This window comes from Schistocerca cancellata, chromosome 3 (genome assembly GCF_023864275.1).
Source record: "Schistocerca cancellata isolate TAMUIC-IGC-003103 chromosome 3, iqSchCanc2.1, whole genome shotgun sequence".
Classification (NCBI taxonomy): Eukaryota; Metazoa; Arthropoda; class Insecta; order Orthoptera; family Acrididae; genus Schistocerca; species Schistocerca cancellata.
In genome coordinates, this window is record NC_064628.1 from 664,092,877 (window position 1) to 664,120,558 (window position 27,682).

Consider the following 27,682-nt stretch of genomic DNA (forward strand, 5'->3'; position numbering starts at 1 on the left):
ATGCAGCGTGACCGCAGTTTTTGCTGTAGTATACAGGCTGGAACCACCAGCGACCATTCAAAACCATTCGAAGAATTATGAACGTGATCTGAAGCAGGAAAGGATTTTTACTCTTTTTCAGTCTTCCTGAAGTGACAACAATGGGATGTGACAGTGACACTTGCATGAAAAAAGGGACAGAAGGTCCCTTTAAGACCACACCTCCCCCCCCCCGCCCCGCCCCATCACCCTCCCCTGCTTGTCAACAACCTCGGTGGCATCCGCACACTCTTAGTGAGAATTTAATAAATATACCTTTACATAGACATCATGTGACTATAGCCCTAGGCACCTACAGGTAGGCAACTCGTTGACACCTCCCCGACTCCAGATGTCTGCCTGCATGCACCTAGGACTACTGCACACGATGTCTGTACAGAAGAACTTATTTAAGATTATCAGTAAAAGTGGATGGGTGCTACCGAGAGTGTTGTGGGACTGAGAGTTCTTACAGGGAGCATTTACCATTTTATTCACACTTGTCTCATTACCAAAAAGCCCTTCCCGTCCCCAATATGATCACGTCACAGGAGATCTGAAAAATAAATGTACCATTTGATGCTTCAGATCACCGTAAAATGTCATCTAATGGTTCTGAACGGTCGCTAGTGGTATCAGCATGTATACACAAGCAAAAATTACTTTTGTGGTACACTGACAGGTGGGATCACGTTGAACGGGGATGCAGTCTTTGTAGGAGGTCTGAAATGTCTGGGTATGCCAACAGTGTCAAAAGATGTCAAGAACGCCGTCCTGTTCTTCATCGCACTGCGAACTGTCTTTGTCGAGTGCGAAATGTGTGGGAATCAATTCACCATAGAAAGGCGTCGCCTCATTGACGCCCTTTATACCACCCCCTCAGGCTTTTCGTGTCGATTCTGAGCTGCGGTGTGCCTGAAATGGTTTCCTCGGTCACCGAGTGATTTCAACGCTGGGCGTTGCGGTTCTGGCCACCACAGCGCAGCTGTAAGAAGAAGAGGTGAAATGTGTGTGAGAGTGGATGTGACGAACTCCCCATCATGTGAAACGTCCACGATGACGTTGGATCGAATTGTAGTGAAGCTTGGTACCAATGTGACATCGCTTATCCACCATACCTGTCACATGAACTTTTGAGCCGTGGCCTTTTTTTCATAATTGTCAATAACTTGATGTTTGAAGCGCCGTCGAGCCCTATGGTTTCGTAGCAGGGCACAAAGCTCTTGCATCGTTACAGAAGAAAGTTATGGGCAACTTTTAGTAAAATTTGTAACTTTAGTACCGCGAAGGGAGACAATTACGGAATTTCGAAAACCTATAACTTAATTGTGTTGTGAATTGTATTTGAAAATACACGAATTGAGACTCAATGACAAATGGACCAAGATACTAATGCGGAAGAATAGTGACCGTTTAGGAACATCTCATAATTTATAGTTTCGTAGTGCTTTGTCTTCATTTGCCAGCATTTATTTACTTTATATTGGATCACTGCCTAATTGGACAAGACAAGCTAATGTTGCTTGTACTACTGTAAAGATAGTAACATGTAATGAACTGCATCTAATTTTACGGAGGTTATTTTTCATCAGTTTTTCTGATTTTTTAAAGAACTTTTTCAGGATTTGATTAAGGAAGTGACAACTTCGAGACAAAACCAAGATGAAATTCAACCAGAAATAAAGCTCCAAAATGCAGAGAAGTTATTTTCAAAGCTAATATGTCATTTATACTTTATGTGCCAAAAAACGAGAAAAGTGACACATTGCAAGTGCTTTACACCGCAGTGCCACTGTACATGAAGAACATAATATAGAAGTATACGATATTTTTATTCTATAATCAAATTAAATGAGTTATTGATTCTCTTGATCGGCGGGCACATACATACACCACCAAGAGCTACTCCAGACCGTCTTCATTCTTGTGGACACCCTTTCCATGTTATCGCAGCATCATCCCAATTACGTGGAAGTCAGATCTGATAAAAGAATATTCCTGAAAGAATTCGAGGCACAAATTACACTGTCAAGTCACATTAGTGTGACCACCTGTCAAAAGCGCGAATAATCGCTTTTGGAAACAGGAACCGTTGCGCGACGTGCAGAAAGTAACTAAGTACTGGAAGGTACCGTCAGGATCTACGGCGCGAATAGCCCGATCAAGATGGTCCCACAAATTATCGACTGGGTTTAAATTCGGGAAGTTTCGTGGCAAGAAGAGTACTGTAAACTCATCCTGGTGCTGTTCGAACGACACACGCACAATGCCAGCTGTGTGACACATTTCACTGTCCTGCTGGCCGATACCATCGTGTCGAGGAAAATAAACTGCAGGTAGGGTTCGACATGGTCCCCAAGGATAGATGCATAGTTTTATAGGTACACTGTGACTTCCAAATTGACGATATCACCCAGTGAGTGTCCTCCGGCCTAGACATTTCCGACGATTGTTGCCGGGTGTTTGCTGTCAGATGTTTCAGGCCGCACATGACAATGGTCATCTGTCCACTGGAGCGTATATCGTGTTTCATCGGAGAAGGCCACCTTTCTCCATTCAGTGGACGTTCAGTTGCCGCAGTGCTGTGCAGATTCCAGCCTTAGTCGTTGATGAACAGCAGTCAGCAGGGGTGCATGAACCGGGTGCCCGCTGCAGAGGTCCATGCACAGTAACGTTCGCTGAACGGGCGTTGAGGAGACACTGTTGGTAGCCCCTTGCTTCATCAAGGCGGTCAGTTGCTCAACAGTTTCACGTTTATTCACCCATACATATCGCCGCAGCCGTCGTTCACTCTTGTCATATATGTCCCACGGTGCACAACTGTTGCCTCTGGTTTTGAATAGACCCACTTTGCCATGGGACTGTGTGAACAGTTTGCAAACTTAGCTACCTTAGCTGCTCCTGAAACGCATTCACCCTTGACCCGAAAGCCAATGATCATGCCCCTATGGATGTCAGGTAAATCAATTCGTTCCACATTACTACAGCGACAGGACTGTTAATGGTGTGTGTGTGTGTGTGTGTTCCTCGCCGACACACTGTATTACCCTCCACTGCTACCTGCCGACTCTGGGTGGTTACTGCATGTTGACTTCCAACGTAAGCGCTGGCCACAACAATGTGACTGTACTGCGCATAAGCAGCTCGTGGTCGTGCGGTAGCGTTCTCGCTTCCCACGCCTGGGTTCCCGGGTTCGATTCCCGGCGGGGTCAGGGATTTTCTCTGTCTCGTGATGACTGGGTGTTGTGTGATGTCCTTAGGTTAGTTAGGTTTAAGTCGTTCTAAGTTCCAGGGGACTGATGACCATAGATGTTAAGTCCCATAGTGCTCAGAGCTTGCGCATAATTCATCACATGGAGAAGAGAGTCAATAGCCTACTCACGTTGTGGAATATCTCTATAGAGGCTGAAGAGTGCGGAAACTGGAAGGTCATCAACAAGAAGATTCTTTATATACCCACATCGACTACCTAAATATACTTAAAATGGGTAGAGGGTAATTAGTTGTCAACTGGTGGGAACCCTGCTATACCTGCAGGACAGGACACACAGTTTAATTTGTGGAAAGGGGCCAAAATGAGTGGCTGTCAGTTGCACTCGAACATACCACTTTATTCATTTGACAAATATTACAAAAGTGAAGAAAACATTAAAAATAGAGCAAGCCAAACATTAATTTTAGAACTTAATTCACGGGTTAATGCGCCATACAGTCTCAAGGGCAAAAAAACTTCAATTTAAAACCGGTTGAAGGCCAATCTCTTAAGACTCGAAACAAGAATTTGAACTTTAAAAGGGGGAGAAGGCCAGATCTTAAAACATTTCTCTAATTTAGCCTGAAGCCCCAAACAGTCTCACGCCTTAAGGCCAAAACAACTTTAATTTAAAACTGGCTGATAGCCAGTAACTTAAGACTCAAAAACAGGAATTGAATTTAAAAGACAGAAGGCCTTATCGTAAAATTTCTTTAAATCAGGCTGAAGGCCCAAACAATCTCACGCCTTAAGGGGAAAACAACTTTAATTCAAAATCGGCTAGAAGCCGTACATAACAGATAACAACGACAAACAAGAAAAGGCAGCACATCAAACGGCGCTCAGAAGTTTCCAAGGGTCGGCCTGGAATTCGACACTAACGCTCGCTTAGGTGAGACAGGCAGTCGGCCCAACACTTCTTAATCCGATGGCAACCCAAGCGCCAGACAGTGAACGGACCAAGCACACAACGGACCAGCACACAACAGGGAGTTCAGTGGAACACACAGAAGGTATTGTCGCCCACAATGAATTACACATTGAACTGTCAAGCTACACACCGTGCCGGACAGCCACAACACAACGAGGAAAATACACTGCCTGAATTTACGTCAACGGCCAGGGCAGGTAACCGGAACGTTAACGGCCACAAGGCAGAAGATTCCACTGGTGCACTTCAGTTCAAAATAATCAAGTTAAACTCCACAGGAGGGCGGCTGGAATATTGCAACTTGAAAACACACGTTGTTACTCATAGGAATGTCGCAACAGCCCACAACGAAATTCAAACGACACAGTGCGAACAGTTGGGACTGGCTGGTAGATTAAGTAAAGACTAAACTTTCGTGTCCGGGATCTGTGAGCCACGGACCTGGCAGCAATGGGAGCAGCCCCTCACACTCCGACCGCGCGTGGACGCCGCCAGTGGGCGTGGCCAGACACGTGCCACGGAGACTTCCTCACTGCTCCACGCCAACTGACCAACTACCCACACCCGGAAACGGTGAAAGGACCAAATATCGTCGGCAGATGAGACGACCAACCGAACGACCAACCAACGGTCGTCCCGCTCCAATCTCCCTCCGTCGGACGGTTCCTGTGTGCCGCCAGCGGTCGGCGAGCACTGGCTGTCCGCGCCTCAGCGGCGCTCCGTCCCCCGACTGCACTGCTGGTCCGGCTCCAACTGACTGCCAGACACATTTTATTTCTTTCTATATTGAATTTCAATTCCCCCCGAAGGGGGCGGGCTGGCAGCAGCTTAGTATGCCGCTCTTCAGCCTACAGACCTTGTGAGAAAGATAAAGAGAATAAATAATAAAAAACAGGCGATAAAATCGGAGACTTAAAGAGTAACATGGCGAAAAGAAATCGTGGAACTTAAAACAAAGAACAGAGGGATGATGATGCTAATAAAATACATACGAAGCAGACAGTTAAAACAATAGACAGACAATTAAAAAACACGGCGACAGTCTGGATTCTGTTTGCAAAAGACATAAAATTCACACCTAGCGACAGCATGGTTTCTGTTCGCAACACGAGGAAGACGAACAACACTGAATAGCCACTGGAACACTGCACTAAAAAGTTGCCAAATGTGACATACCACAGTCGAGAGCAGGTGGGGGGAAACTGGACAGATGATGGGAAAACAGAAAAGGAGGGAAAGGAGAGTAAAAGCGAAGGGGGGAACCGGGAAAGGAGCTGATGGAGGATGAGGACCCATAAGAGGGGTGAGGGGGCAGACGCGACAGGGAGTGGGGTAGGCAGAGGAGGGGAATACAAAAGGACTTGGGGGGGGGAGAAGGGAGGTAGGGAGAGGTTTAGTGGGGAGAAAACAGGACGGAAGGGGGGGAAGAGGGAGCCCAGGGAAAGGACAGAGGAAAGGAGGGGATCAGAGTTGATAGGAGGGATAAATGGAGGGAGAGAGGGCATCGTCCGGGAGGGGGAGTTGATGGAAGCCACCTTGGGAAAGGAGATGTAGGGTGTAGAGATGGTGGGTAGGGGGGACACAACAGTGAAGACGTGGCAGGGGGCGGGGATGGGAGTGGAGAGGAGCAACTAGGGGGTGAGGGGGTTCAAGACGGCGGGAGGTGTAGAGGATGCGGATATGTTCGAGGAATAGGAGCAGATGGGGGAAAGGAATGAGATCGTAGAGGATCCGCGTGGGGGACGGGTGGCGTATACGGAAGGTGAGGCGGAGTGCCAGACACACAACGACCCGGAAATACTATCGGTCGCCCCAGAGATGATGCGACAGTGCACTTATCGACACGCGCTGCTGATGCTGCTGACGGGCAAGTAAGATAGGAAGTCAGTGACGCCAGTAAATGGAATAAGAAAACGAGGCGACAGTACCGTAATAGAATATGACAAACAATAAGTGGCAGGAACACGAGCCGTGCACGCCTCAACTGGTTTTTTAGTAGAGAAAAGTTTGGCGAAGACTCACTAAAACTAGAAGTTTATTGTTTTCTCTTAGGGAAGTTGCAGCGCAAATTATATTTCGCATTATGCTACAATGGAGGTCACAATATAAAACGAAATACTTTCTTATTTATACTGCGCCAACAAACTCATCATATTCACGTTTATTTAAAGATATGGGACTGATGCACATTTGCAAGTCCGGCCACTCACACATCCAAGGGTTAGTATCGACCATTACGTAGAAATTTGCAATATGAACAGCAAACGGCCCAAAACATTTTCCCAAGGGCCACCTGAAGTTAAATTGAAGACGTAAAAAATAGAGGGTGTTCGACACGATTATCAGACTGTGTGGTAGCCGCACAATAGGCGCCTCCGTCGATGGCACGACCGTTAGGGGATTCAGTTCACGAAGGACGTCTAACAGGTGCCTGAAGAAGAGACAATATCGTTTTGAAATAAATTGCACGTAAGTTAGATAAAGGTCAAAATGAAATAAAACACAGCTTAAGCATGTTGACGTAAGAAAATAACAGGTGGAACTCGTACTTATATTCGGCACGGTGTCGCCTCCACAAAAATAAATGTCTATTGTGTTAAACACTTGCATTAAAAAAGCAATAACGTAACTGCTAAAAAGTTCCGGCCTATGTAACCTAGTTTTAAACATATTTATTTCAGTGTGTTAGAATGCGCAGATATAAATCGGCACTATAAAAAGTGTACAATTTTGAATCTTCCTGGCAGATTAAAACTGTGTGCCCGACCGACACTCGAACTCGGGACCTTTGCCTTTCGTGGGCAAGGGCTCTACCATCTGAGCTACCGAAGCACGACTCACGCCCGGTACTCACAGCTTTACCTCTGCCAGTATCTCGTCTCCTACCTTCCCAACTTTACAGAAGCTCTCCTGTGAACCTTGCAGAACTAGCACTCCTGAAAGAAAGGATACTGCGGAGACATGGCTTAGCCACAGCCTGGGGGATGTTTCCAGAATGAGATTTTCACTCTGCAGCGGAGTGTGCGCTGATATGAAACTGCAAGGTTCGCAGGAGAGCTTCTGTAAAGTTTGGAAGGTAGAAGACGATGTACGGGTAGGAGTAAAGCTGTGGAGAGGGGGCGTGGGTCGTGCATGGTTAGATCATTTGGCAGAGCACTTGCCCACGAAAGGCAAAGGTCTCGAGTCTCGGTCGGGCACACAGTTTTAATCTGCCAGGAAGTTTCATATCAGCGCACACTCCGCTGCAGAGTGAAAATCTCATTCTGTATAATTTTTATCTTTTTAATTCCATGTTTCACATACATTCTGCATTCACCATGTGTTAACCATATTTGTGAAATATTCCTTGCAAACATGACCTGGTACTCAGATGAAGGCTACTATGGGTTAATCTAATACACCTATTATCACTGAGAGGTAAAAAAAAATCAACGCGAAGATAACATTAATGTACAATCAAATCCATTGGAGAACCTTTCATAGACACTCATTGTATTGTTCTCAGTCCGGATGTGCGTAACAAAAGCATCTGCGGTGTGGCGGGAAAGAAATGTAACACAAGTACTCCTTCATTCCATTTAGTGTGTTACATGCCTAGCTGGTGCTCGATTTCACATTGCCAGGAAGTGGCAGTCTAAATAGAAATTCATAAAGTATGGAATATTTTAAACACCGCCGTCATTTTTGTTTCAACGTTGGAGTGCAAAGAACAGTCTCTTAATGTTTTTCCGTTTATAAATTAGGAGAATACGGATACATTGTGAATCGTTCTCGCATCAACCACACAGGCGGTAATGAATCGTGAAGTAGTGTGAATATTCATGAAAGAGACAATTACGGAGAGAGCCAAACCGGTAGCGAGCTGAGCGCACAGCACATGGCCCTGCGTGGGCGCGCCCGCACACAACACATGCGCATGTGCGTGCGTGTGGCGTGGCTGTGTTCGGCTCTTGTCGCTGGGCGCGTACACGGCCTTTGGATACATGCCGTCGGCCGTGCTCATCAACTGTTTCCACGGAGATTAAATTCATGCAATACGCGCCAGGGGCGTATCACTTTTCAATTCCAGCACTGACAACAAGTCACATAGAATTCTCGCTCACCAGCGGTTGTGTCAGATCAGAATATTTCAAGACGGGCGTATACATAAACTTCGCTTCCGTTGCTAAAACGTGGTTAGCCCCATCAGCACCAACGCATTTTCCATAATACACGTTACCAGGGGTGATGTTGGTGGTGGTGGGGGGGGGGGTGAGGGGGGGGGAGACCGGGACCGGGGGCGAGTGCTTCATGCCCACACCAAAAATGATTGAAAAAAATTTACATTTTTTTGTAGTTGTGGACCTATGTCAACCAGATTTTTTTTAAGAGATACATATGTCTAAGTAGGGTCCAGAACAGTAAAATATCTTTTAGTACAATTTCATCAACATCAATGCCCTTTCATTAACGTGTATAAACGAAGGCGGGTTGGAGGGGGGACTGCGTACTTTACGTCCACAGTGAAAAAAAACTGAAAATGTAAATTCATGAATTATAATTGACTTTCACACACAACATACATTTTAAAGCGATACTGATATGTAAGTTAAGTGCCGGCCGCTGTGGCCGAGCGGTTCCAGGTGCTTCAGTATGGAACCGCGCGACTGCTACGGTCGCAGGTTCGAATCCTGCCTCGGGCATGGATGTGTGCAATGTCCGTAGGTTAGTTAGGTTTGAGTAGTTCTAAGTTCTAGGGGACTGATGACCTTAGAAGTTATGTTCCATAGTGTTCAGAGCAATTTGAACCATTTTTTTGTAAGTAAAGTCCTGATCCTGAAAATATCAAATATGACTTTCATTGAGGAAAGTGACAACTACTATTACGACTTAAATTTTCGTGTCAAGTTTAACAGAATAAATTATAACAGGTATGTAATCTAGTAGTAAATAGATGACGATAATTTCAAAAGATGAGCGTTAAGTACCCCCACGACCCTCCCCCTCTCCTTTGGTGTTGCGACTATTAATGATAAAATTCATACTAATAGCCAACTGTAACACAAATCCTACGAGTTGTTGGAATTTACAGACGTGATTTTTTTCCTCTGACTGAATTTTCAATCCGCAGCGGAGTTTCCGCTGATTTGGAATATCTTGGCAGATTCAATCCGCGTGTCCCACCGGGACCCGAACCTGCGAGCACTGCAGAGTGAAAATTCATTCTGGGAACATCCCCCTAATCTGCGGCTAAGCCGTTTCTCTGTGAACTCCTTCCTTCTAGGAAGGCCAGTAATGTAAGGTCGGCGGGAGAACATACGTGAAACCTGGAAGGTAGGAGACGAGGTACTGGAGGAAGTGGAGCTGTATGACGTGTAGAGAAGTGTGCTAGGATATGTCAACCGGTAGACCACGTGCAACGAAAGCCAGTGATCACACGACCGAGTCTCAGTCGGGCATAAAGTTCTGATGTGGCAGGAAGACTCAACGGTCATAATCTCTTCGCCTTTCAAACTTCGTCTGTGGTAGTAGAAGCTTTCTAGCATGTTAGAGCGTAATGGTACTCCTTCCTGTGTACAAAGCTGGTATAACCTTTACAGGTTGCTGATGTATTAAAAATTTACTACTTTCAAGATCTCTTCTTTCAAGAATTTCTTCTCTGAAATGCGTGTTCTTGTTACGATCTTCATCTACACCTACATACATACCTCGCAATCCACGGTACGTAGCGTGGCAAAGGGTACCCTGAAGCGCTACTAGTCATTCCCTTTTCTGTTCTAATCGCAATCAGAGGTAGTAAAAAACGGCTATATATAAGATTCCGTACGAGCCGTAATCTCACTAACATTTCCTTCAGTGATTCTCATTTGAGTTTCTTCGTCATACTGGCGTGTTGCTCGAACCTACCGGTAACAAATATAGCAGTCCGCCTTAAAATTGCTTCGATGTCTTCCTTTAACCTGGCCAGGTGCGGATCCCAAATAGTCGAACAGCACTCAACAATGGGTGGCACTAGTGTGCTGTTTGCGGTTCTTGTACAGATTGATCAAACTTTCCTAAAATTCTCCCAATAAACCGAAGTCGACCATTCGCCATCCCTATTACAGTTCTTACTTGCACATTCCATTTCATACCGCTTCTTAAGGATACGCATAGATAGCTATTCCACGGGGTTGTACCAAGCAGCACACTACTAATACTGTATGTTTCTTCCTCATTTGCATTAACTTACATTTTTCTACATTTAAAGCTACACTATGTGTTCAAAACTATAGGGACACTTGGCTGAAAATGACTTACAAGTTTGTGGCGCACTCCATCGGTATTGCTGGAATCATAATGGTGTTGGTCTACCCTTAGCCTTGATGACAGCTTCCACTATCGCAGGCATACGTTCAATCAGGTACAGGAAGGTTTCTTGGGGAATGCCAGCCCATTCATCAAGGAGTGCTGTACTGAGGAGAGGTATCGATGTCGATCGGTGAGGCCTGTCACGAAGTCGGCGTTCCAAAACATCCCAAAAGTGTTCTATAGGATTCAGGTCAGGACTCCGTGCAGGCCAGTCCATTACAAAGATGCTACTGTCGTGTGACCACTCCGCCATTATGCATTATGAATTATGAACAGGTGTTCGATCGTGTTGAAAGATGCAATCACTATCCCCGAATTACTCTTCAACAATGGGAAGCAAGAAGGTGCTTAAAACATCGCTGTAGTCCTGTGATGTGATAGTGCCAGGCAAAACAACAAGGTGTGGAAGCCTCCTTAATGAAAAACACGACCACTCCATAACACCACCGCCTCCGAATTTATCGTTGGCACCACACACACTGGTAGACGACGTTCACAGAGCATCCGCCTTACCCACACCCTGTCACCGGATCGCCACATTATATACCGTGAATCGTCACTCCACACATTTTTCCCCGGTTCAGTTGTCCAATGTTTTCGCTCCTTACACCAAGCGAGGCGTCGTTTGGCATTTACCGGCGTGATGTATGGCTTACGAGCATCCGCTCGACCATGATATCCAAGTTTTCTCACCTCCCGCCTAACTGTCACAGTACTTGTAGTGGATCCTGATGCAGTATGGTATTTCTATGTGATGGTCTGGATGGATATCTGCCTATTACACGTTACGACCCTCTTACAATGTTGGCGGTCTCTCATGTTTCTAAAAGTTGATCACCTGGATGACACGATCATAGACCATTTATAACCAGAAACGTAGTTCATCTCTCTAGGTGACATGTATCCACTGACGTACGGTCAATCTCCATGATCCCATGCCTACTGCAGTCATAATTGACGATGTATTTGAGTCAACCTGAAAACGCGTAGATGTCATCTGCCGCAAAGTCCGCGGGACAACGATATGCGATGAACGGTGTGCTCCGAACACCTGTGCCTTCACCCGCATTGCACTCTGTCGTCAGATATTGCAAAGATCTCCGACTATCCAACTCCAAACACGGTCTGTGATGAAATGTTGATATCAAAAATGGTTCAAATGGCTTTGAGCACTATAGGACTTAACATCTGAGATCATCAGTCCTCTAGACTTAGAACTACTTAAAGCTAACTAACCTATGGACATCACACACAACCATGCCCAAGGCAGGATTCGGTCCTGCGATCGTTGCAGTAGCGCGGTTTCGGACTAAAGCACCTAGAACCACTCGGCCACAGTGGCCGGCTTCGCGTTTTCATCGTCCATGGAAGAGCAAAACTGAACCGAAGCTGTTCGGCGTTATTGCCTGGAAGACTTCAACTAGCTGTTTAGCTGAGTAACTGGTAATGGTTTCTTCATTCTCCCGCATTGCTACCCTGACTTTGGAAAGTATGAATGTTTATAACTTAAGGGTAGCTCATCAGAGTAGAAGACTGCCTTGTTGTCAGTCAACGGACGAGGTCGGCCTGTACGCTTTTGTGCTGTAAGTGTCCCTTCACGTTTCCACTTCACTATCACATCGGAAACAGTGGACCTAGGGATGTTTAGGAGTGTGGAAATCTCGCGTACAAACGTATGTCACAGGTGACACCCAGTCACCTGACCACGTTCGAAGTCCGTGAGTTCCGCAGAGCGGCACATTACGCTCTCTCACGATGTCTAATGACTACTGAGGTCGCTGATTTGGAATAATTGGCGGCAGCCGGCAGAAAAATGAACCTAATGTGGAAACCGTATGTTTTTGGGGGTGTCCGGATAATTTTTATCACGTATTGTAGCTGCCATTCATCACATCACACGAACTAAAAATTTTGTCTAAGTCACCTTGTAACCTTCTACAGTCACTCAACCACGACAACTTTCCATACGTCATTAGCTAACAGCCGCAGATTGGTGCTTACGCTGTCCACCACATCATCTATATTTGTAGAAAATAAGAGCGGTTCTGTCACATTTCCCTGAGGCACTCCTGACGAAACGTTTGCCTCTCCCGTCCGAAGATTCGTTTCGTACAGCTCTCTACGCTACTATATTCTGTTTATTCATATTCAGCTGCAATCTAGTTCAGTCTGAACCTACTTCAGTTTTCACCCCCTACTCCCATCTTCCTTCCTTTACCAAGTTTACGATTCCTTGATACCTCAGCATGTTTCTTACCAACTGATCCGTTCTTGTACCCCATTTGTGCCACAGATTTCTGTTCGTTCCATTTATATTCAGTAGCTTTCTATTACTTATCTGAGCTAACTATTTAATTCAGTAGTACCACACTTCAAATGCTTCTGCTAACTTCTGATCTGGCTTGTCTTCAAGTGTATGACACCACAAGTTTTGTTATTGCTCCATCCCTACAATTTCCTTAGTTCTTGTGAGTCCCCTCTAGCTACTTCAGGATGTTTCGTTTCTGTTCTTACTCTGCCACTGTTCGTACTTTCTAAATATTACACTACTATGTGTTTTATACAATTGTAACTCTTTTACCTCGCTTCATCAGTTACACGGATCGGAAGATAATCTGTCGCTATCGGTTATCCAAATAATACAAGTCAGGTGACCCCGGCGATGTATTTCCTCGTTTTAATTATAGGGATCACTGTTCGCAAAGACATCGCAACTTCAAATGAGAAATTACATTCAGCCTTTGTAGTAAACATCGTACATGGCCACTTAACGATACGTCTCATTACCGGAATAGATACGATAGAAAACTTCAGGTAAAAGGAAAAGGGACCTCATTAACCCAGTATAATGGGGAGTCATCATTTTTTTATTTTTTTTATTGTTTTTGTATGAACGACCTCAGACGTTGGGTGTTATTGAAGGCTGTAAAACTAAACGCTCATATTAGAAACAATTGGCTGTGTACGGGGGAAGCAAATCGGTGAAACGAGTTACTATCAGGAAACAACGAACTCATTCGGTGTAGTGCCTGCTATCACGATTTACTTGCACCATTAATTACAGGATACATTCAAAAATACTGCTAACTTTGGAGCTGCGATAATCTTTCGTCTAGTACTCTTGCTTTCAATTAACTACGGCTGCTCTATTCACTAAATGTAATTACTGAAGGGGAGGCGGGTCAGAAAGTCATGATGGATGAAACTTTAATGGGAAATGGAAATAGCCCTACGCTTATGGAAGCTCAGTAATGCATAAGCTTAAAACATTGATTCTCTTCCATTACACATAATCCTCAATTAATTAATCGGTAATGCCAGTGAACTGTGTAACACAGGCGCCTGTTGCCGTGCGCGGTTCACGTGTTTCTGTCGGCGGCCATACAAACCCAAGCGATGTATCCCGAATTTCGTAACCGTTTACTTGTAACAAAACACAATGGAACGTATTATTCCATGCAAATATCAGGTTCGTGCTAGAAATACGTCTGGTCTGGAATAATGTGGAAAACTAAATATGAAGAAAAGGTGTGGATGTCTCCAGCTAAACGATAACCAACAGCCAACAGTACCACATAGATTGTTACTTGCGGAAACTCCGCAACTTTAATAGTAACCTATAGACAACATAAATTAAGTCTTTTGGTGATATATACTTCCATTATCAACCGCAACTTCAGAATTGTCTCTCTAGCGCCTTTGTCTTTCCTAAAGCCAAACTGATCTTCATCTAACATATCCTCAGTCTTCTTTTCCGCTCTTCTGTATTTTATTCTCGTCAGCAACTTGGATGCATGAGGTTTTAAGCCTACTGTGCGATAATTCTCGCAGTTGTCAGTTCTTGCATTCTTCAGGATTGTGTTATGATACCCAAAAGTAAGATGGTACGTCGCCAGACTCATACATTCTGCACACCAACGTAAACAGCAGTTTTGTTGACACTCTTCTCAATTATTTTAGAAATTCTGAGGGACTGTTATCTATCCTTCCGGCGTTATTTGTTCTTAAGTCCTCCAGACCTCTTTTAAATTCTGATTCTAATAATGGGTCCTCTACCTCTTCTATATTGATTCCTACTTCTTTTTATATCACATCAGACAAATCTTCCCTCTCATAGCGTCCTTTAGTGTATTCTTTCCACCTATTCGCCCTCCCCTCTGCATTTAACAGTGGAATTCCCGTTTGCACTCTTAATGTTACCACCCTTGCTTTTAATTTCCCTGAATGTTGTTTTGACTTTCCTGTATGCTGAGCCAGTTCTTGCGACAGTCATTTCTTTTTCGTCTCTTTTCGTTTTTCATGGAGCCATTTCGACTTAGCTTCCCCGCAATTCCTATTTATTTCATTCCTCAGCGACTTGTACTTCTGTGTTCCTGAATTTTCCTGAGCATTTCTGTACTTCCTTCTTTCTTCGATCAACTGAAGTATTTCTTCTGTTACTCATGGTTTCTTGTTACCTTGTTTTTCTTTCCATATAGTTACAATTTTAAAATCGCAATACTAATGACCAATTATCTCAGAAACTTTGATAAATAGAGAGCTGAAATTTTTAGTAGGTATTTTATAACTCATTTTCTGACCACTGAACCACATTCATAACTTACAGACAAATAATTGATTAGTTACGAATTTTTTTAAATTATGTACAATTTTTTTAAACTCCACTTTCTCCCTCTGTAACAAAAAAAAAAAAAAAAAAATGAGGTAGATGTATTTCGGTAGTGCAGTATCTATAGTGGACTAAGAAGTAACGTATAGTATAATTAGGTGTAGATATCTGTAATAGTTATTGACAGAATGGGTTAAATGACGTTAAAAAGATAACTTTCAGGAAATCAAGTTCAGAGTTTCAGATGGCATCAACTCCCATAAGGAGGCATTACAGCTCGTAGAAACAGATAAGCCCAGTCATTGTCCGTATCCTTTGCTTGATCATCATGCAGACATAGACGCTTCCTTCTTTTCCTTGGTCTTGCTTCTTTGGTCATTTCTCTTCCTGCGCTCTGGCTTTCATGATTTTATAACCATCCAATCACTGGAAGATTCGAAGAGTCTTGGCTGCTGGTGTGCTATTAAGTTGATCTAGTGCCCTAATCCTTTTCTTGCTATCATCGTAAATGTTATCACAGCATGAGAAAAACCCCGCGGTGGCCGAACCGTTCTAAGCACTTCAGTCCGGAACCGCGCGAACGCTACGGTCGCAGGTTCGAATCCTGCTTCGTGCATGGATGTGTGTGATGTCCTTAGGCTAGTTTGGTTTAAGTAGTTCTAAGTTCTAGGGGACTGCTGACCTCAGATGTTAAATCCCATGGTGCTCAGAGCCTTTGAACCATTTGAACATAGAGATTTATTCCCACAAACACAGGTTTTGGACTGCGGCTCCAGATGTCGTCACACTAATTCAGATTTTGCTTTCGACCATGGTGACATTTGGAAAGGAGATTAGAATTAGCTCACTCTCTATATGCTGGTTAACATCTTACATCGTTAAAAATCGTATGCTGTTTTTGTGTGGAAAGTTACTCTGTACCTGCAAACGGAGCTTCACTGTTCTTGCACCTCGAACCAGCACACAGTGGCCCAATATCATACATAGTGGTATGATCAGTGAATGGTTTGTGGAAGACAGTAGCTAGTTTAATTTCTTGTACGACATACAAATTTTATCTTATTTTCATTACGCAATAATGCTGTAATTCGTCAGTATTTTTCTGTATGTCTTCCTTTACGATTTACACGTTGTTATCTTTACAATTTACCTCTTACAAAGCACTAGAGGCATGTGGAATACTGCCACTTCTATTTGCATAGTGCGTCCAACCTTTTAACACCAAGAGGAAATTGAGGAAGAAATATCTGAAAACCACAACGTTCTGGACTGAATATTTCCAGAGATAGGGACAGTTTGGTACGTCAGCGCACAACGACTGGATTTACTTCCGTTTGTAGTATTAACTTCGAAATGATAAAAAGTACGTTTATAATTGGGATTATTTCACAAGTAATACATCAAATTGTTTGGACAAATAAAATATTATTAAGAGATAATAATTGGAAAGAATCATTTTTAAACCAGTTGATCCAATAGTTACTTCCCTTAAGGTCGACATACGCATAGAACCTGGAAAGAGAAAACATGGCCATCATGGTAAATCTGGCATCAAAGGCTCATCGAGACAGCGAGTCCATATCTGCACCACAATTATCAGAACAGGCTTTTGAAGCACCTTTCTTGTTGTTTTGGTGCTAACAATTCGCGAGTGTGGCATTTAGTTCTGCAGTAGCTTTTGCAGCTGTAGTCCTCTTTATATTTCTTCACAATGTGCGACTTGATTCGTGACTTCTTGTAACAAAAGTCACAGTTCGTAGTAAAGGACAGAAAGACATCGACTAAAACAGAAGTAATATACGGCGTTCCCCAAGGAAGTGTTATAGGCCCCCTATTGTTCCTGACCTATATTAACGACATAGGACACAATTTGAGTAGACCGTCTTGTAACGTCATCAGATGATCAAAACGATTTGCAAAATGATTTAGATGAGATATATGGTACGAAAAGTTGCAACTGACTCTGAATAAGTAAAATTGTGAAGTTATTCACATGAGTACTAAAAGAAATCAACTAAATTTCGATTACGCGATAAGTCACTCAAATTTGAAGGCTGTAAATTGTGCTAAATACTAACAATGACAAATAACCTAAACTGGAACGATCACACAGATAACATTGTGGGTAGAGCAAACAAAAGACTGCGATTAATTGGCGGAACACTTAGAAGGTGCAACTGGTCTACTATGGTAAAGAGACTGCTTACACCACGCTTGTCCGCCCTATTCTGGAGTATTGCTGTGCGGTGTGGGGTCCGCAACAGGTGGGACGGACGTATGACATCGAAAAAGTACAAAGAAGGGCAACTCGTTTTGTATTATCGCGAAATAGGGGAGATAGTGTTACAGACATGCTACGTGAACTGGAGTGGCAATCATTAAAACAAAGGCGCTTTTCGTTGCCACGGGATCTTCTCATGAAATTTCAATTACCGGTTTTCTCCTCCGATGGCGAAAACATTCTGTCGGTACCCATCTACATAGGGAGAAATGATGATCACGATAAAATAAGAGAAATCAGGCCTCACACAGAAAAATTTAAGTGCTCGGTTTTCCCACTTGCCGTTTGATAGTGGAACGGTAGAGAGACAGCTTGAAGGCGATTCATTGAGCCCTCGGCCAGGCAATTTACTGTGAACGTCAGAGTAAACACATAGATGTAGCTGTAGATGTAGACAATCCTCTTCAATGACCGTCAGTCACGATCACTCAAGAGACACTTGAGCCTGCGTTGTGTCCTAGGGTCTGTGTTTTTCTGCTTACCCTGTATGGGGTATTAGTCTTCGATACGGTGCTTCTTGACACACCAAACACTTCGGCTACCTTCGTTACGGAAGCACCCACCAGCAAATCGCCCAGGTTCGAATTGCGTTACGTCCCATGTGCACTGTGTAGCCTCCCCATTATATTTTGTTTCTGGGGAATTTAGCTCAACTTTACCTCCCACTCTATAAAATCTACGGGTAAGTCTCCATGAAGTGCTATCCAGCTTAAGCTCGTATGCTAAACTTGACTAAACAGAACCTGATTTGAACTGAACTGTAACTGATCTGAATGCAGCTTGTCTTTATGTTAAATACGGAACTGAAGTAAAACAATTATCTGGTCCGAACCAAAATTTCCATTTACCTCGAGTCTTGATAACATTGTAGCAGATTTCTCGAAAGCACAACAGCAAACAGCAACCAACAAGCAGGCAGCGGCTAAGCGGTCTGTTGCATATGGTAATGCGTAGTGACAAACAGTGGTATGGGGAGAGTATCTATTCCTATGAAATGATATGCCAAGACAATCATTTTAAAATGAAATATATTTTCAAAAAGACAGAGTAATACTTCGCGCGATCTTCACACAACATAGGTCTGAACAGTACTATGCTTAACAAAGTGGACAATGCTTTAGAGAGGGTACAATGTTAAGAGAGAATTCCTATGAATGACAAACACCTTAATCAGTTAATAGGTTAATGTATGACTCAGGTAAGTGGGCTGGTCTCCCTCTCAACTCTGAGCAAGTTAACTAACTGACAATAATCATTCCTAGCTGCCCAATGTTGCAGTTTTACTTCAAACTTTTTCTCTTCGGGTATAAATGAAGTCCGGAAACATTTTCAATTATTTATTGCACAAGAACCAAACATTGTACAGATATCATACATATGTCATATTGAAGAGAAACCCTGACTTTTTTTCATGTATACCGCTGCATCGTAGTTTGGTAATTTGTTGATAGTCAGCGCTAGTCCCAAACATGGCGAGTTCAGGTGCTACCAACAGCTGTTCCATGAAACGGCCTTCCCGGTCACTACATCTCACTCTGTGTGACTATTTTGCGTGGGCACGCGTTGAAGATCTGGTGTATGTACCACTTCTAATACGTGATGTAGCAGAGCTACAGGAGAGAATACGGTAAGCGACTGCCACAGTGACGATGCCATGCCGGGACGAGTATGGCAAGGATTCGATTACCGTATTGACGTCTGCCGGGTCACTCATGGTTCGCATATCGAATGTTTGTAAAAAAAAAATTACGAGTTTCTCTTCAAAATGCAATGTGTATGACATCTTTACAATGTTTAGTTCTTGTGCAATAAATAACTGAAATTGTACCCGTCCTTTATGTACACCCAGTATGTATACGATGGTTGGAACTTAAACAGTGGCAACTATTTATTCACAACCGATACAAAACAATTACATGTTTGCACCTGTTACTGTCCTTTAAAGTAGTGACCGGCGTTGTGTAGAAAACGTTGCCAGCGATGTGAAAGGCATAGTATACCGTTAGCAGAGCCTGTTCTGTTAATGGTGCGAATGGTGAGGTCTACTGCCTATCGAATCTCTGGAACAGTTCTGAAGCGAATGCCACGAAGTGGTTCCTTCATCTTCGGAGTCAAATCAAAGTCGCAAGGACTTAAGTCCGGGGAGTATCGTGGATGGTACAGTATGGATGGTACAGTACTTCCCAGTCCCATCGACCAAACAGAGCAGCCACAACTTGCGCTGTATGCGCACGCGCATTGTCACGGAAAATGATGGGTTGGTTGCGCAAAATGTGTCACCGCTTCTTTAGTAAAGGTGGTCCTAGGTGATGCTCCAAAAACGAAAAGTAATACTCTGCATTTCCGGTCCTCCGTGGAGGAACGTAACGTGTTAGGATAACACCACCACAGTCATACATGAGAATCGCCATAACTTTCACCATACTGGGGTTCTGAAGCACTTTTGACTTTCTCGGCGACCCATAATGACGCCGTTTCTTGGACTGGAGTTTCAGTTTTGGCTTCGTGACATTCGCTTCAGAACTGTTACAGAGATTCGACAGGCAGTAGGCCGCTTCATTCGCACCATCAACAGAACAGGCTCTGCTAACGGTATACTACGCCTTCCTCATCGCTGGGAATGGATTCTACACAACGCTGGTGACTACTTTGAAGGACAATACAGACTCAATCTCAGGTCGAACAGCAATACAGAATACGTCCATCACATACCACACTTCAACTAAGAACGTATCAGACTGCGCAGAGCCAATAACTGTGCCTTAAAAAGACCAAAGATTGTTTAACCATTAGTTAGCTTGCTCTCTCTCTCTCTCTAATTTGCGTACCAATGACACACAAAAACCAAATCAAATGACCACCTTAAAAATATGATAATAAAAGTCATGGGATACCGATATGCACATATACAGATATGGCATTAGTACCGCATACACAAGGTATAAAATGGCAGTGCACTGATGGACCCGTCATTTGTACTCAGCTGTCCGAGGTGATTACGGCCGCAGGACGGGAATCAACACACTTTGAACGCGGAATGGTACTTGGAGTTAGACACATGTGACATTCCATTTCGGAATTCCATAGGAAATTCGATATTCCGGGATTCACAGTGTTAAAAATATGCCGGGAATACCGAATTTCAGATATTAACTCTCAATACGGACAACTCAGAAGCCGGTGGACTTCACGACCGAGAGCAGCGGCGTTTGTGTAGAATTATCACTATTAAAAGACGAGCAGCACTGCGTGAAACCATCACAGATTACGATGTGAGACCTACAATGAACGTATCCGTCAGGACAGTGTTGGGAAATCTGGCACTAATGGGCTATGACAACACACGACGGTGCCTTTGCTAACAGCGCTTCGCCAGCAGCGCCTCTCCTGGGCTCCGAACCGTATCAGTTGAACCCTAGACGACTGGAACACCTCGGCCTGTTCAGGTGAATCCGTAATTCGCTTGCTAAAAGCTCTTGGTGGATTTCGAAAATGGCACATGGCCCACGAAGCGATGGACCCAAGTTGTCAGCAAGCCACTGTTCAAGCTGGTGTTGGCTCCATATTGGTGTTGGCTGTGTGTGCTTGGAATGGATTGGATCCTCTGGTCCACTGAACCGATCATTGAATGGAAATGGTTATGTTGATGAACTTTTGTGTGGTTGACAATGAACAATGTCACCGGCCCATAATTGGTACTGGCTGGTTTGAAGATCAACCTGGACAATCTGAGTGAATGAATTGGCCACCCATATCTCCTGATATCAACGCCATCGTACATTTAGGGACATAATCGAGAGGCAGATTCGTGCACAGAACCTTACACCGGCAACATTTCCGCAATTATTGTCGGTTATAGAGACAGCATATTTCAATACTTTTGCAGGGGATATGTTGAGTCCATGCCATGTCGAGTTGTACACTCTTCTGAGAGCCACTGACACTGGCGAGGTGCCGCTCGTGGTCAGTTACAGTAGCACAACTTGCAAACTTGGCCAGCTTCTGAATTTATTTTGAAGCATGCCTTTCGCGCGATGTTTCTATATTTTTGTCCAACCGCAGTTGTCATCTCAGCGCTCTTAGTTACATTACTGCAAACGTAATTCACAGTGAAGAGAAGTTTAAGTTCACAAGTTAACAGGCAGAGTTGTCGTATTCTAAAGAATTTCCATATCTCTCTAGAGACTATTCACGTCTGGGTCTCCCTGAAGCTCGTTGGATAAACAGTAGCAATATACTTTTCGTATGTTAAGTGAAAAATTCTTTTTTTAACTGCTTTATCTTCGGTTCACTTAAACAATTTCCTCAGTAGCTGTACAAATGAGACTCACAGTCGAGTAGGTTTTGCAGAACGCTATCTATAATTTACGAGATTGTAATTATCACGTACGTTAGATAGTGTAGTTTGAGGCTCAGGTGTTTTCAGCATGATTTAGTGATGGTGTGCTTCTGGGTGTTCATCCGAATTTTTGTTTCCATTTTGTGGAACGTTATTGTGAATAAATGGAAAAAAATATCAATGCTGTACACTACTAGTGTCATGTACACAGTTCCTGTATAATGAATGTATTTTTACCCTTTAAGGCAGCTAAAGTAGAATGGAAATGATGACTCTCCGAAATAAAAAATCCACGTGTTTTTTCAGCGTGGCAAATAGAAAAATACTGCTTCAGACCAAATATCTGAATGAAATGACTGACATTTAAGGGTATGATAAACTCTATACGCAATCATTATCACCGATATTTTCGTTCAACTGCGAATCGGAAATGCAGTCAGACGGTAATTCGATCGGAAACGTTAAATAAGCATGGAGATTGCCCTTGACAGGATATATCACATTTTGGAAATATTGACACTGCTTTCTTATGTAGCTGAATGAGTTGAAACTTGTCATATATGTAGGCAGTGTACTCATAGCGACGGTAAGAGAGTTGCTCAGCTGCCAGCTGCCAACCACAGGTTTACCAGTCGTCGTCAGAGACAAAGTTACACTTGATAGTTCATTTTTTTTCTTTTTTTGCGTGAGACAATTAGCAGCAGCCGTAAATAGCGTCGAGTTAATATACACCACTGTTTAAGTAGCGCCGACATTGCTGCAGAAAGCTTTAAATGAATGCTAACTATTAACCAGTTAGTGTGACTAAAAATTCCTTTAGTAGCCGAAAAGCAGCCAACGGGCTTGCCGCAGTGATAACACCGGTCCCCGTCAGATCACCAAAGTTAAGAGCTGTCGGGCTTGGATAACAACTGGCTGGGTGACCATCCAGTCTGCCGAGCGCTGCTGGCAAGCGGGGTGGACTCAGGTCTTGCGAGGCAAACTGAGGAGCTACTTGACTGAAAAATAGAGGCTCCGGCGTCGTAAAATGACACACGGCCGGAAGAGCGGTGTGCTGACCACATGCCCCTCCATATCCGCATCCAGTGAGTTCAGTGGGTTTAGGATGACACGGCGGCCGGTCGGTACCGTTCAGTCTCCATTGCCTCTTCGGGCGGAGTTTAGTTTTTACCCGAAAAGCAACGAAATCAATATGATACTATCGTATCTTTTGAGGCCTTGCTAACACTAGCACAGATTTAGCCGAGAGGTTATCAAGTGGTGCATTTAGCATCGGCTACGGCACATACAGAATTAATCGGTTATATTGTCGTATAATCCTTCAATGTACGTCAGGAAAACAAAAGTGCACGAATATTATAAAGCGACTTGATTTTATGGGTAAACTTAATCCACAGACTGCGACAGTACAAAATATGATTCTTGAGCTCAAAGTTCTGGGAATAGATGTGAGCAACAGAATGTTGAACTAGAAATACGACCGCGTGAACGGTTTTTGGCTGACAGTTGTCTAGGAGTTGGTTGTGACGTGATCGGCTAGTATGACTCGTCTTAGCCATTTCATTTACCACACAAAATACGCACTGATGAATACGTTGTATTTACTCAACAGAATTCAACTAATAATCACAATGTCTTTTGATAAATATGGCTGGATTGAAGTCTATAGACTGACCTGTAAGACGTCGTATATTATACAAAACACTAAATTTTTTCAGTTGAGAGCGCTGATGATAAGATTCATTCACGTATCAGCAGTCTGTGCATAAATTAAAGCTCCCACAGTAGCTAACGCTATTCTTTCTTGAACATATTGTCTGATAGAATGCAACAAATTTCCTTGAGCCGGAAGAGCTTCCGCCCAGAAAACACTGCATGTGTAGGAAGCATCACTCTTGCGAAATTCGTATTGCTCTTTTGTCACACGATATCCTTCAAACGATGGATGAGGGGCGACACTCAGATGCCATATTCCAAGATTTCCAGAAGACGTTTGACGCAGTGCCCCACTGCAGACTTTTAACGAAGGTGCGAGCGTATGGAATAGGTTCCCAGATATGTGATTGTCTTAGACACTTCTTAAGTAACAAAATCCCGTAGGATGTCCTCGATGGCGAGTGGTTATCACAGACAAGGGTGTCGTCAGCAATGCTCTAGGGAAGTGTGAGAGGAAAGCTGTTTTTTCCCATATAGGTAAATAATACGGCGGCCAGAGTCAGCGGCAGCCTGTGGCTGTTTGCTGATGATGCTGTGGTGTACAGTAAGGTGTCCACGTTGAGTGAGTGTAGGAAGATGCAAGATGACTTTGACAAAATTTATTGGTAGTGTGATGATTGGCACCCAGCTCTAAACGTGGGAAAATGTAAGTTAATGCGGATGAGTAGGGAAAACAATCCCGTAAGTTCGAATACCACATTAGTAGTATAATGCTCGACACAGTCACGTCGATTAAATATGTAGGCGTAGCGTTAAAAAGTAATATGAATTGGAATGGGCACGTAAGGACGGTAGTCAGTACTTCGGAGGTGAACGTCGGTTTATTGGAGAATTTGACGGAAGTGTAGTTCATCCGTAAAGGAGGCCACGTATAGAGCACTAGTGCGACCCTTTCTTGAGTGCTGTTCGTTTGTGATCCCCACAAGGTCGGATTAAAGAAAGACATCGAAGCAACTCAGAGGTGGGCTAATATATATGTATATGTTACCGATAGGTTCGATCAACACGCGAGTCTTACGGTGGTGATTCGTGAACTCAAGAGGAAGACGCTGCTCTTTTCATGGACCACTATTGAGAAAATTTAGAGAACTGGCATCTGAAGCTGACTTCAGAGCGATTCTATTGCCGCCGACGGACATTTCTTAAGGACCACGAACGTAAGAGAAATTAGGGCTCGCTCTGTCGTATAACTGGAAAGGAAGTGGCTATTAGTATTACAAGATACTCTCCGCCGCGCACCCTACGATAGCTGGCAGAGGAAATATTTTGATGTAGACAGGAAAAAATTATATAACTGTCGATATGCAACAGCCACCATTCTAATATCGTAAGCCTGTCGTAGGTGCACTCCATTAATCTTCTAAGTTTCGCAGTCTCCCGCTATAAACCACAACCGAAACTGCTACGAGAATTTTATCAAAGCTGAGGGCACTCTACTGCGACAAGGAGTAATTGTCTGCTGACAAGACAGAGGAATTGGGTTTCGTTTTAGAATAGACAGAATTTCGCTATTACCGTCAGAATGTGACGGAGCTTTAAAAGACTCACCATCAAAAAGGCAAAAGGGTAAGATAATATTCTTTTGGTATTTTCGAAAAATTTGATTGAAGTGACATACAAACAATTTAGAAGAATGGCGATATGATGTAGTACTTCAGGAAGAATATCACACACACAATTCCAGAGACATCAAATGCAGATAAATATGAGAATTATCGCACTATCAGTTTAACACCTGAAGCATGCACGTTGATGCAAAGAATACACCGAAGGAAAAGAGAACTATTGGGTGTCGAGCAGTTAGGCATTAAAAAAGGTAAGGTTTTGTTTGATGTTGCACTTAATAATGGAGACAAAGGAAAGTCAAGAAACCTCCATATGATTTGTCGGCCTACTAGAAGCGTTCGACAAAGTAAAATGACGAGGTGTGCTTGGAAGCTATACCTAAAGATATGTAATATACAAAGTATCCCAGAGGCAAGGGTTAGAGAGGGATGGAACACAAAAAGTCACATGTAAGATTGAAATGGCGTAAGACAGGAGGCAGGCCTTTCAACCATCAAATCTACGAAGAAATGACGGAAACAAAGAAATCAGGAGTGAGCTTAAACGTCAGTATGAAAGAATACCATTGAGAAGAGGCGTTGGTGACATTGTCATCCTTAGTGAAAGTAGGGTATAGTTACAGGACCCGTTGAATAGAATAAACGGTCAACATAAGTGCGGAATATGAACTGAGAATAAACAAAAGAAATATGTAAAAAGTAGTAGCACATAAGAGATTAACGTCAGAAAAATAGCCAACTATCCAGTAGAAGTGAATACGTTCGTCTAGATACATCAAACATAGACGTTGATTAGAGGAAGAAATGTCTGAGACTGTACTGATGGAGCTTAGCATTGCATTGAAGTGAATCATGGAATGCGGGGAAAAACCAGAAAAAAAGGAAATTCAAGTGTTTGAGGCGTGGTGTTACACATGATGCAGAAATGTAAGTGCACTTATAAGATAAGAAAAGAGAAGCTTCTTCTCAGTAGCAGCATGAAAAGCTGAATGAGCAAAATAATGACTAGAGGAAAGAACAAAACGATCGGACTTTTGTTAAGATAACAGTAAAATTCCCTCTTACTGGAGGGAGCCGCAGACGACCTAAACTCTATGGGATCTGCATATATCCAACAAATCACTGTGAATTTTTAGTGTAGGTACTGCTGTGAGATGAAGAGACTGTTGTCATTGAACAACATGCTTCCAATCGTGCAGAAGACCGATAAACGCCCCCTCACAGAGAAACAAACACATACACAACTCTTTTGCTGCCAGAAATTCCTATTGAGATACAATGATACAGGTAATCGAACTAGTGTGTTCTCCAGTCTTTGGATGAGCTCTAAAGCCTCGCAGTCCGACTTTCCTGGTAGTTTCCCATCGTCAGCTGTAGAACATGGACGAGTCCAAAATTAGTTTGCATATTATTTACGTTTGCTTGAATCTGAAACCATTAATCAGTAACACTAAGCTGCAAGCTGAGTGCTTTGCCACATTAAAAACAATACTCCCCTTCCCGCTGATACAATTACATTTATTTTAAAACAAAGTAATTTTAATAGAGGTCAATTTTCATTATAAAATGTTAATTAGCGCCTGAAATAATTAAATCGTGGAAATAGTATAATCTAGGATAGTGTATTGAGAGTTTCTTTATGTTGTAGAACTTTTTGAATTTCCAGCGGTTGTATCTCCCTTTCTGGCTAAATTAGTTTTCATTAATTTCGAATATAACTGCTTTTCGTTGAAAAAATATATTGCTGTACTGTATTTCATCAGATGCATCTAATTTAGCTCTTTAGCTTAAAGCATTGATCCTTTTTTATCTTATTTCATTAAAACGTCAATTTTTCTAGTTTTGACGATTACTTTTCGCTCTTCAACTGAATTGTTTTCTCAGTTTGCAGTGTACGGATATAAACAGGGGGTCAAGGTGTTCAGCATGTTAGTCTGTTTAAAATAGTGAGTCTTGCTTTTATCTAACTTGTACGATTACTGAGATATAGGCATATGTCAGTAAGGGATTTCGATCCACCAAAACGTACGCAACTTCTGAAGTGATGTGTACCGTGTTTTTTCCAGGAGGCCTATTCCCGCAACTGATGGTGTTATTTACTCAAAGAATTTTGACACCTCTAGTGTTGTAAAATCCAAAAATGCCTGTAAACAGGACTCGCCTCGTATGAATGGCTGCATTGTAATGATTCATGCGACACAGAAAGGAATCTAAGTCGATCGATAGAGCCAGCTCAGACTAATCTCTGTAGAATAATGCGATACAACCTGTAAAACAAGACGTCACTAATCGTGTGTGACTGCACAAATTTCAGGAAAGGTACCTATTACTAATTCAGTCACCACAGAAATCACTAAATTACGGTACAATGATCTAAATGACATGAATAAAGTTACTAAGAACTGTATTTTCTATCCTTAAAACAATGTGAAAGTAGTAATTTTTCAAGTGTAGTGTGTCAGGCGTAAAGTAGCGAGAGTAATTTTAACAAAGCTTTTTTTGTACTGATATTGTTATATTCTAACGTTTCCGAAAACTTCGTCAGAATAAACAGACATTTGAAACCTTCATTTTACAAAATTATGAAATTTAAAATCAAAACGTTGATCTAATACGGGATTACAATATTATACGAGATTT